Below are 12,884 nucleotides of genomic sequence, written 5' to 3' on the forward strand. Positions count from 1 at the left end.
TTGTCAAAGTTGTTAGTTCAACAAGTGTCATAAGTTTATTGGTCATGCCGACCGTCCTTAACTAAAGCTGTTGGTGTTCGTCATCTACAGGTCTATCACTAACTACTATCAAACAGGTAAACCAGGAAATGTTGACACAGAAAGCACTTGCAGTCGTTGAACCGAAGACATGGTTAGCTGTCTGTAGCCTCTAGGCCCTTAAATCATTCTCTCTTCTATGAGAATCCTGTTTGCCCTCTTAGAACATCGTGAGATTCTCAGTGGAGCTATGATGGCACTGATCGAAAGAGACTGTTACAGAGGACGCCACGAGATGGAATCTTCAGTTTGTGTTGGTAAGGTGGGGAACAAGAAACTGCATTTAGGAGCAAGAGATTAATGAGGTTTCGGACACGTAACGCCGAAGTTTCTTTCGACAACTCATCCTGGATGAAGTCACATTTCTACAGCTTTCAGTAGCGTATGGTTCAACGACAAACAACTGGGCCTGCTGACATGCAATGCTTTGTTAGTCAGAGTGCGTCTGTTTCGTACAAGGTGGCAGATGCTCGATACAAAAGCTTTTCATGGATGTCTGTGTCTTCGAGCTGCGGGATTTGCTCCCCCATTGACACAAGAAGTGATACAAGCAGCTATATATTCAGTCTTCTTCTGTCAGCGCTCACGTCTTGTACCCCTGGCAACAGTCTGTTCTGAATTTGTGAGTATGTATTTTTTTCTCTCTTTGTTTTGATTCAAAATTTTATCTGTTGGTAACGTGGTCTCATGTGTGATTCTCAGAAGACTGGAAGTGTATCTGGAGTGCGATGTTTCCTGTTGGTTACCATAACATCGTAACTGAACGGGACCGTGAGACTTAGTTTTGCAAAGGACAGGTGGAAATAATGGGAAAGTGTTATTGATCAGAACACACCCCAGGGTTAATCTACAATTGATTGATCGAAACCACGAAACACGTAATTCAAGACGACCTGATGAGCATGTACATTTTCTTTTAATTCATTTCTCCTTGACCACCCTTTATTACAAGGAACAGAAGAAAATTTGCGAAAAGTGATCATTGAGTTTCACAGGAGGACTGATGAAAACTTCGGTTTGCTTCACATTTTACTCTTATATAATGTGTGATTTCGTAAGCGTCGAGTACATCAATCGTCAATGCGAACACAGAATCGGAACTTTCTTCTTGCGACAGTATTTTTTTTCCGTACTATATAGGTTGTCCTAGGAGAAATTGCCACTATTCAGAGATACGACAGGAACGAACATTCGAAGTAAAAAAGTCTAGTAAATGTCAGCTGTAAACTGCAAACTTTAAGAGCTGTGAGAACTTTCGCATCTTCACTGCCGAGAAAAAAAATCTACTTTTAAGCTATGCATTTTAGAGCCTGTGTATACTACACAATCTTTTCTTGTTTTGGTCCACACTGAATCTCCCAAAATATGGAAAGCAAAGGGCTTGCAGTAGAAGTGATTTGTTTCACTGTATCGAAGTTGAAGAAGTGCTCATAGCTCGTACGGTACGTATTTTAGAGCCCATATTTACTAGATTCTTTCGCTTCGAAAGATCGTTTTTGTCATATCGCTGAATACTGGCCATACCTCCAGGGACATCCTGTGCATTGATTGCATCGTTATGAACCAGGATGAACTGGATAATAAAACGCACGGATATATCAGTTTGCATTATATTTCATTTCTAACACGCACCAACATTTGAAACAAATGGGACTCCGGTTCAGTGCTATCTCCAGATGATTGTAAATTCGTATCTTTCAAGTTATTTACATTTTCGTGGGATCTGCTTTGTGCAGACACGCCAGAATCTCGTGTGGTTGGATGTTTTCTTTCCAGCACCCATCGTGACCAAACTGCGAGTTTCATTTCTTTATTATTTCAGTGAGTTAGCACCTGCAAAGGGGTCATATATTGCAGGCCGTAACTCCAGCACAATGTGTAAGTTAAAAGTAAAACAGTCCTCAACCTGGAGGCTGGTTTGATCACCACAGTGGTCTATTAGGCATGGTTCTGTTGAAGGTGGTATGTCATAAGTGACAGGGTCGACTGAGGGTTGAATTCCAGACTTCTGGATTTTTATTCTGAGACTCTGTGAGCCCTCGAAGCTGTTGGAACACTGGGATATGTATATGAACTTAGTATTCATCCAACAAGGCTTTTAAAAAGTACTGTAGCTTTATACCACTGATAAAAGTGGCTGGGTTAGTGGTATCAATATAGTGTTATTATGAATAGTCAGTAGGTTTTTCAAGGGTTAGTCTGTAACAGAAAAGTGGAACTCGCAGACTGTAGAAAAAAAAGAAGTAATTCCAGCTGGATATAGTGTAGGTCGCCAACTAGTAATGTTATCGTTTTGCAACCGTGACTATAATGCAACCTCGGATCTTCTGTAGGTAGTAAGTAACTTCTACTAGCATGCGTAGAATCCTTTCTCTATCACAGAGGATAGTTTCAACCCGTCACCCAGATAAATGCCCCGTGATAACTGGATCACTAATTCCTTGCATTCTTCAGGACAAAATTCCGAACTGTGTTTACTATCACTCAGCGAGGCGACTAAGTGGCAAGATTTTGGACCTTCGGTCTTAGAGCTCATGGTACCGAACCTCGTTAGATCAGTCTGATTTCTCTAAGACATTCGAGATCAAGACTTAAGTATTTCTTAATTCAAGGCCCAGAGCGATTACTTAAAATTCTTATCCTCTGCCGACGTGTCCCATCCAATGCCTACACTCCTTCAAGACCCTAATCTGGCCAGGGTAAATAAGCGATACATGAATGAAAATTAAATAAATATTATTCTTGGAACTCATAAGTAGCCTTTCATAGAAATGGAGCGAGCCTCGAGAAATTATTTAACAGCAGCACCAGAATGAACATTTCTTGAACTCCGAATACAAACGCTCATCAGTTGCGTACCTAGTGTACTAAAGGTCGTCTTACAGCCTACACATACATATTTTTACATAACAAAGTTAACGTATAAGAATATACACTGTAATGCAAAACTTAAGGACGAAAGTAACTTTCGCATGACGCGTCACTGCAAAGTACCATAACTCGATGAAACTTGAACCGTACGTAGAAAGAACTGCTACAGTATAGTGGAGACAGTAACTGAGGTAACTGAACGGTATAAGCAATGAGACGAACGGAAGTGACACTTTTATTCAAAGACAATAATTACTCTGAAGTCACCACGATTTATGACGGTCCATGGACATTATAAAAGGCGGGACATGGTTCTTAATAAGGTGTGAGGTCACCACGGGCGGCAGTGAACCCTCTCAAACGTACTCCCATACTGGCCACGAGTTTGGTAAGGAGTGCTTATGATAAGGTGTTTCAGTCCTCCACCGGCGCGGTTGGATCGTCGTTGGTGCACGGGAACGTCCTGCAGTACGTTTCCCCAACGCATCCCACACGTGGTCGATGGGGTTTAAGGCACGCGAGAAGAGCATGTGACTCCACTTCTCGTTGGTCCAGTCCCAATCCTCTTGGCAACATATAAACGGTGCCGCCGATGTGCGGATGTCAACGGAACGCAACGTTCTGGTTTTCTGGTGAAGACACCACCCCCAAACTGTCGCCGTGTCACTTTGGAGCTTGAGACTGCGCGCCTTGTAGTCCTGTTCAACATTGTTGCGATTGCACCCACTGTTTGACGTGGTTAACTTCTTGCCTGTTGCACAATGTGACGGCCTTCTGCTGCTGTAGTTGATCTTGGTTGATTACCTCCTCTCCTTTGGGCAGAAATGTCTGTAGTCCGGAACTCTCCCCATGCACGCGGAACAATGCTGTGAGCAATACTAAACTCCTGGGGTACACTCGTCACACTTCGTCCTTCTTCCAGTTTCACGATGATTCTTCCCAGTGTGAAGTAATTTAAACATTGTCTCTGGGCAATGCTGTAATGAAGAACACCACAAAAGTGTACTCGAGCTGCTGGCTGATTGACACAGACACTCCTTTCCCGCTTCTCCGACTGCCTCGTGTTGTGGGACCAGTCCCGTTTGGTGCTACAGACACGTTGACATCACGCCGTGTGAAGTCTAGCCTTCTGTGTGCGACTGGAAGACCTTTGGGAACATGCTCTCGCACTTTCATTCATTTCATAACATGTTACTTTATCTACCTCGCCCATTTCGCTGAGCAGTATATAAATGGTTTATATTCAATAACTATCTTCTTTTAAATAATTGTACTTTAACTAATCTAGGCTAAACAAGGTAAGCTGAAAAAAATGAAATAGAAAATGGAGACAAGGAGTTAAAACGTGTCTAAAATGTTGGGTAACACACTGAGACTACATATGTTGCATTTGAATGAACAAAGCGAGATGTAAAGGAGAGCTACTATTATTTTAAAACCGGAAAAATTTGTAGCTTCTGTGTTGTTACGAACAGGGTTTTTCATAGTCGAATTCTTGCAAAACTAGTAGTGTTTATCAGGCTATCTCACACGACTTAGGCTTCATAATGCGAGTCGCATGATAACTTGTTCAAGTCCTGATGGAAGCTTGGAGTTTTACTGACCGTTAACATGATATCCAACACCCTCCAGCCCTTGTTTTGGATTCCATTGATAATTTCCAACCCCGTGTTTTTCCATTATAGCGTTAAAGAGCTTCTAAGGTGGAGGAAGACAATAGCTTACCACCTACTTTATGACTGGCTAATAAAGCACTGTGATGGTCAAATTACCATTCAGACTGAAGACCATTTTTCTTTAGCTGTGATTGCTGTGTCGTCCGAAGAAGACATGGCCAGGGCAAAAGCGCCACAGGCCCAAAGATGCGAGCTGGTGCCAGTGCCATAGAGACTCGCAATTTGCGCGAGTTGCACCAGAGCAACGGCCGGCGCCGAGGATGAAGATAATCGACTTCACCTCGGCCAGTTGCCGGCCGAGTACAATCCTCCAATGACCGGACGACGACGGACAGAAGCCTACTCGGAAGACAGAAGAGCAGCTCTCGCCCACTTGGTTATAGATCATAGTCCAGGGCTGCCTTAGCCAGGGAACGTCATTTAGTGATCTCTTAGAAATGAACAGACAGTTGTTGTAAATTGAATTTGCTATGTACTGTGAAGTTGACCAACGATTATTTGCACTTGACCATTGATGGCCTTTTTTGTGTCATATTACATGCAGTGTAGCAAACTTCATTATCCGACATGTCACAATTACATGCAGTGTAGCAAACTTCATTATCCGACATGTCACAAAGATGAGTAAAATTTTCAACTCTTTTGGTGACTTTGTTACTAATTTGTAGGAGTGTTGTAGAACCTTCGTTTTCCTATCCTGTTACCTGACCCTGGAGCACAGCTGTATAATAGTGGCAGGGAGAAATTGTCTTAGCGATGTACTGCACCAGAGGCTGTTTCACGAACTCACAAACTTAGCGTGCCATAACAACAATGGCAACTCGGGCTCCACAGCAGTAGCGAAGAGGCCTATGTAATAATGGCGACGAGGGCTTACAAAAATGATGATTCCAGTTTGGTGTTTCTACTTTTACTTTGTTCCTATCTACTGGTGTTCATATCAGACACACTGCAATTTCCCATATGGTGATCACTGAGTGGTGCCCTGGCGTGGATGCAACCCACTTAGCTATCGACTGTATAACATTGCAGACATTTCATACTCTTGGCTTGTGTACTAGAAGAAACAAGGAGGAATCCCAGTAATAGTTTTTTTAAGGTCTCTGCTGGATTCACTTGAATAATTTTGTCTCTTCCCTCTCCTCACTCTTCTTCATTCAATGAATTACTAGTGTTTCGAATGCTACAGGAGCTTTGTAATCGATTCATTGGAAATCTATAACTCAGTGTAGAAATTCTAGTGATGTCATCTTATGGTTGCTTATTAGTAACGGAATCATGGACAGTCAGTCACTCTACAAGAGATATGTACTTCAAAAAACATCGCAAAAGAGGGATTAATAGCTTCTTTCTGCGTATTTCCTTAATGAACATTTTTCCTTAGATAACATTTCCCCGCACATATGTGAAAGTAAGCAGTTACAATAAACGTTCAGACATGCTCTGTCTGTCATTACAAGTCAAGTATTTATCTACGATTCGAATGAATGTCAGTGGTGGACCCCAAAATGTGACCAGTTAGATTCTGATTCCAAGGTTCATTATTTGATCTCTTCATTTTGTTTTTCACTATCCGCTGTCTGTCACATAAGTCTATCTGCAGTCCATTATTATTATTATTATTAGTATTATTATGATTGTTGTTGTTGTTGTTGGTCTGTTATTCTGGGTTTACCAGTCTAAGTCTTGCTAACGGCCGGTTGGAGTGGCCGAGCGGTTCTAGGCGCTACAGTCTGGAACCGCGCGACCGCTACGGTCGCAGGTTCGAATCCTGCCTCGGGCATGGATGTGTGTGATGTCCTTAGGTTAGTTAGGTTTAAGCAGTTCTAAGTTCTAGGGGACTGATGACCACAGCAGTTAAGTCCCATAGTGCTCAGAGCCTTTAACCCTCTTGCTAACGTTTTTGTAAGGCGAAGGAGATGATGAAGAAATTGTCGCACTAGAAATGACATACTGGTATTTGTCTGGAGGTTATAACTGGAAGCAAAATGAGCAAGTGTTCTGTCGCTCACTCAGCACAATAACTGGCCATGTGGCAGCCATTTGTTGAAGTCAAGTGTGCAGATATTTTGGTTTGCATCTAGACGAAAAGAATATTTTTTCGGCACACCTCAGTAAAATCACAAAGATAGCTTGCACAATCATGTACAGGTTAGCTTGATATGACACTGTGACCTATAAATCAGCATTGACAGCAGTGAAGTTACGCTATAGTGATACCTTTATTGTCATTGGTGTATTCGCAGCAACCACTTGGGCCCAGCAGATGCGCTACGACCACGCGGAGGCACACCTCAGACGCAATGAAACCAAATGACGAATAAATTTCAAGTAAAGTCCTTCAGATGCCGTAAATGGTGCAAGGACTGGGACGATTAGGGTACAGACCGTATTATTTACAAATTGCCCCCGAATATTCGTGGGAGAAGGAAATTGCAACGTATTGAGCCAAGTACTCATGGACCACTTCTGAAGAGGATGTGGACCGTTACGTCTGAGAAAAAAATCTGCAAAAGACAGTCAGATAGATGCAGATGACTGGAGGTCGGTACACCATAACACGTTTAAATACAGTGTCTAAATAATATTATTACAGGCAACAACGTTCCAGATGCGGTCTTTCGCTTTGCATTAGCAAAGTGTGGTACGTGGACTGAAATAAATGACCAAATGTACCACAGGGAGCTGCTAACGTTCAGGGTCATGAAGTGTCAAGCACTTCCCTGGTTGCATTGGTCGTATACATTTCCTGACAAAAAAAGTGAAGCATCCAGAAGACATGTTCGGATGTCAACGTAACCACATAGACACATCACCGACGGGTATGTCAATGATTAGAAAAGCACTTCTCTGTGACAGGCAGAACGGCCACATAGTTCATCAGCGTTGTTCGAGTTTAGTGTTGATACCAAGCCTGCTGGGGCATATAGGGTGGACATTAATAAAACCGACAAACTGCAGGGACGGATTCCTGACTGTAAGCGGAGGAAAAAAGGTCCTATGAACATGTGCCCGGGAATGGACAGAGAGCGTGCAATGACAATAAAGCGTCCCAGAACACAGTGCAGAGCTGCATCTCATCTATGTCATAACAATGTTCAACGTGACGTCCATGGAATGGCAGCTTATAGAAATAGTAGGAGTTATCATGAAGGATACACATAATCGTACTTTATCTCACACCATGTTGCCTGGAACTTGTACTAGCTTTCGTCGCAATAAGCTGTAGAACCCGGCCTTCCAAATCTGGTGTACACGCAGTCCGCCGCCTCGCTTCACGTTAGTCTGTCTGAGAGAACCCATGACCACACAAACGTCCAAAAATGGCTTGAAATGTTGTGTGATGTGGTTGGTGTCTGTGTGGGTACTTGTTTTGGTATAGCCAAGTTGCCTCTCGACCGTTTCCACCTTCTTGACCCTACACAAACACCACCTCGGCTTGTTCCCGATATGAATACCGGACCATTTCTGCTGCTTACCGTACGCTGGGTCAATCACACAGCCTGCAACACAAGGAGCACACGGCACGTGGACAGAGGAACTGTCATTCGTCTGCGCCATCTACCGTGACAACGATGCATTTCCGGACACATGTTCATAAAACCTTTATTCCTCCATTTCCTGTCAAGAATCCGTCCCTGTAGTTTGTCGGTTTTATTAATGCTTACCCTGTATAACGTGCGTGAACAGCGTCAGATTTCGAGTAATTACTGTGAAGATCACGGGGACACCACGTACTCGTGTGAGTCAGCATTACCAGCTTCTGACAGAATTTGGAATGGGTCTCATTGTGGGTCACCATTTGGACTCCTACTCAAATCGTGCGATAATCAGATTTGTGGGAAATGCGATTGTGACAATGGCCTTATATTGAACTGTGTAGGAACGTGAGGGGCAAGCATGCAAGCATACTCGTCGTCAAGTCTCTGGTCGAATATATCTGACCTCCACAAGGGGGGATCACGATATTGTGCACCAAACACATCGTCACCTCTTCACATCTGCCCCAGTCATCCAAGAGCAAGTAATGGTCTTCAAATAACATTCACTATCATCCCTCACCATTGGTTGGAGACTAGCAGTAACCAGATTAAGAAATTACCGTGCCTTACTCAGGCTGCCGTTAACATCACAACACAAACGGGGTGGCGTGACCAGGAAGCATGGACTGCATGGCGTCGCATTGTGTTCAGCGATGAATCACGGTTCTGCACTATTCCGGATGACCATCGTCGGCGTGTATGGCAGCAGCTTGAGGTTCCATTCTTCCAATGTTTTGGAGAGGAACAGCGATGTTACTCCTGGCGTTAAGGCGTGGGGAACCATTCGTTAAGACATCAGATCACGGCTGGTACCGGTTGAGGAAACTTTGATGGCACAACGGTACATCAAGGTTATCTGTTTCTGCATCTACATCATACTACACAAGCTACCTAATGGTGTGTGACGGAGGGTACTTCGAGTACCATTAACTGATTCCACCTACGCTGCTCCACTCGTGAACGACACGTGGGAAGAATGACTGTCGGTAAGCCTGTGTTTTAGTTCTTATTTCTCGAATTTTCTCGTCGTCGTCATTACGGGAGACGTATGTGGGAGGAAGCAATACGTTGTCCGGCTCTTCTAGGAAAATACCCTCTCGAAATTTCGGCAGTAAACCTCTCCGTGTTTCAAAATCCCTCTCTTGTAACGTCTTCCAGTGGAGTTCGTTGTTCATCACGGTAACGCTCTCGTACCGAATAAACGATCCCGTGCCGAAACGCGCTGCTCTTTGTTGGATCTTGTCTATCTCTTCTATCAGTCCTACCTGTTAAGGATGACATATTGATGAAAAATACTCAAGAATCGATCGAACAAGCGCCTTATAAGCCACTTCCTTCTTGGATGAGTTAAATTTTCCTTATATTCTCTTCTTATAAATATCAGCCTGGCATCTCCGCAGGAGGTGAGAAAACTTGGATTTCATGGTCGAGTGGCTGCTCATAAGCCACACATCACGCCAGTAAATGCCAAACGAAGCCTCGCTTGGTGTAAGGAGCCTAAAAATTAGACGATTGAACACTGGAAAAACGTTGTGTTGAGTGACGAATCGCGGTACACAATGTGGCTACCGATGCGTGTGGGTATGGGCGAATGCCCGATGAATGTCGTCTGCCAGCGTGTGCAGTGCCAACAGTAAAATTTGGAGGCGGTGGTGTTATGATGTGGTCATGTTTTTCATGGAGGGAGGGTTGCACCTCTTGTTGTTTTGCGTGGCACTATCACAGCACAGGCCTACTTTAATGTTTTAAGCACCTTCCTGCTTCCCACTGTTGAAGAGCAATTCGGGGATGGCGATTGCACCTTTCAATACGATTGAATCCTATAGAACATCTTTGGGATGTTTTGTAACGCAGACTTCGTGCCTGGCCACACCGACTAACATCGATACCTCTCCTCAGCACAGCACCGCGTGAAGAATAGGCTGCTATTCCCCAAGAAACCTTCCACCGCCGGACTGAACGTGTGCCTGCGAGAATGGAAGCTGTCATCAAGGCTAATGGTGGGCCAACACCATACTGAATTCTAACATTAGCGATGGAGGGTGCCACGAAGTTGTAAGTCATTTTCAGCGAGGTGTCCGGATACTTTTGATCACATAGTGTATGTAGCCTGGTCAGCATTACCGGCACTATTTGCGACAACGGGTGGAAACTGCATCGATCTCTGCCTTCCAAGACGACATTCACCACGTCTATAATAGTCTCTATGGACGATTGTATACCGCATTGTAGTTACAGAAGCAAATTAAAAACTCTGAAATTGTCGTTGAAGACGATATATCAGTACGAAATAAGCCTGTGATTACCATCATACACTCCTGGAAATGGAAAAAAGAACACATTGACACCGGTGTGTCAGACCCACCATAGCGCATTGTAGTTACAGAAGCAAATTAAAAACTCTGAAATTGTCGTTGAAGACGATATATCAGTACGAAATAAGCCTGTGATTACCATCATACACTCCTGGAAATGGAAAAAAGAACACATTGACACCGGTGTGTCAGACCCACCATAATTGCTCCGGACACTGAGGGGGGGCTGTACAAGCAATGATCACACGCACGGCACAGCGGACACACCAGGAACCGCGGTGTTGGCCGTCGAATGGCGCTAGCTGCGCAGCATTTGTGCACCGCCGCCGTCAGTGTCAGCCAGTTTGCCGTGGCATACCGAGCTCCATCGCAGTCTTTAACACTGGTAGCATGCTGCGACAGCGTGGACGTGAACCGTATGTGCAGTTGACGGACTTTGATCGAGGGCGTATAGTGGGCATGCGGGAGGCCGGGTGGACGTACCGCCGAATTGCTCAACACGTGGGAGGTGAGCGCCACAATCAGGACTGCATACGACCGAGGCACACAGGGCCAACACCCGGCATCATGGTGTGGGGAGCGATCTCCTACACTGGCCGTACACCTCTGGTGATCGTCGAGGGGCACTGAATAGTGCACGGTACATCCAAACCTTCATCGAACCCATCGTTCTACCATTCCTAGACCGACAAGGGAACTTGCTGTTCCAACAGGACAATGCACGTCCGCATGTATCCCGTGCCACCCAACGTGCTCTAGAAGGTGTAAGTCAACTACCCTGGCCAGCAAGATCTCCGGATCTGTCCCCCATTGAGCATGTTTGGGACTGGATGAAGCGTCGTCTCACGCGGTCTGCACGTCCAGCACGAACGCTGGTCCAACTGAGGCGCCAGGTGGAAATGGCATGGCAAGCCGTTCCACAGGACTACATCCAGCATCTCTACGATCGTCTCCATGGGAGAATAGCAGCCTGCATTGCTGCGAAAGGTGGATATACACTGTACTAGTGCCGACATTGTGCATGCTGTGTTGCCTGTGTCTATGTGCCTGTGGTTCTGTCAGTGTGATCACGTGATGTATCTGACCCCAGGAATGTGTCAATAAAGTTTCCCCTTCCTGGGGCAATGAATTCACGGTGTTCTTATTTCAATTTCCAGGAGTGTATACACCATACAGCTTTTACTGCATGTGAATAAAGCTTAATTCTTTTATAACTACTGCTTAAGCGTGTTTATTTTTCATTTTAGAGTACTTCGAGTAGCGCAGCATCCGATGGATACAGTGGTCGTTATCACTCACAGTGTCTACCTATTATTTGCATTAATAACGTAAATAACATGATACAAAAAATTTCAGCAGTTTGTGACAAATGTATATGTTTAATCATCTAAGTAGGCACATCAAAATATCTCGAGAAGTATGCATTCCTCGAAAAAATAGTACAGACACAATTCACATGGCTGACAGGTGCCTACAAGATGTCAAAGTCCAATCTATGAGATGGCGGTGATGGCAGAAACAAATGCGTTTTTCAAACTAAGTATCTTTATTTTTAACTGTATATCACTAATCTATGAAGAAAAGAATAACTTTGCACTGAACCGTTTTTTAACGAGGCATGAAAGTGAATACTGGCTTATTATGTGTTAATCCTACTGCGTTTATAGTCATTCAGTCTTGTGGAACAATATCATACTGTAGGTATACTTTTATTACGGGCCTTCCTGTTGTAAATACCTGCAAATAAAGAGCGTTGTTCAGTGTTTATATTTAGTCTGTGTCATACAGCAGCCGGCCGGTGTAGCCGAACGGTTCTAGGCGCATCAGTCTGGAACCGCGAGACCGCTACGGTCGCAGGTTCGAATCTTACCTCGGGCATGGATGTGTGTGATGTCCTTAGGTTAGTTAGGTTTAAGTAGTTCTAAGCTCTAGGGGACTGATGACCTCAGATGTTGAGTCCCATAGTGCTCAGAGCCATTTGAACAATTTTGTCATACAGCAACACCATACAGCAGACTTTCGTTAGACCTTTCTGCTGTTTTTCGTATGTGAATTGTTCTTCACAGGAATCGGTAGTATAAGTAGTGAGTGAAATGAAGTATCCTGTTGAATTATTTTCTGTGACTGTTGAATTATTTTCTGTGACTGTTGAATTATTTTCTGTGACCAGAATGCTTGTATGTTTCCCTGCAATATTGCAATATATTTCGAACTGAAACATTTGGAGTCCCTAAAAAAAAAATCACTTAAGTAAGAGAACTAGTCCACACATGCTACAAACATCCCGTATCACGAAAATTGCAGATTTACTAGTGAACACGGCATTCAGTTTCCTCAGCTGCACTCCAAGATACATTTTTACTACCTATACGAGTAAGTGTAGAATGTAAGTCTAACGTTTG

General features: G+C 44.0%; 1 protein-coding gene across 1 annotated transcript in view; it reads left to right on the forward strand.

Moving 5' to 3' along the window:
• Window positions 1–685: 685 nt before the first annotated feature.
• LOC126299185 (UTP--glucose-1-phosphate uridylyltransferase-like) overlaps window positions 686–12,884 on the forward strand; it is a 299,153-nt gene continuing 286,954 nt past the window's right edge. The window contains exon 1 of the mRNA XM_049990961.1: window positions 686–704. The gene's annotated coding sequence lies outside the window, so the exon portion shown is untranslated. The remainder of the gene's footprint in view (window positions 705–12,884) is intronic.

The sequence above is a fragment of the Schistocerca gregaria genome, chromosome X, assembly GCF_023897955.1.
Source record: "Schistocerca gregaria isolate iqSchGreg1 chromosome X, iqSchGreg1.2, whole genome shotgun sequence".
Lineage (NCBI taxonomy): Eukaryota > Metazoa > Arthropoda > Insecta > Orthoptera > Acrididae > Schistocerca > Schistocerca gregaria.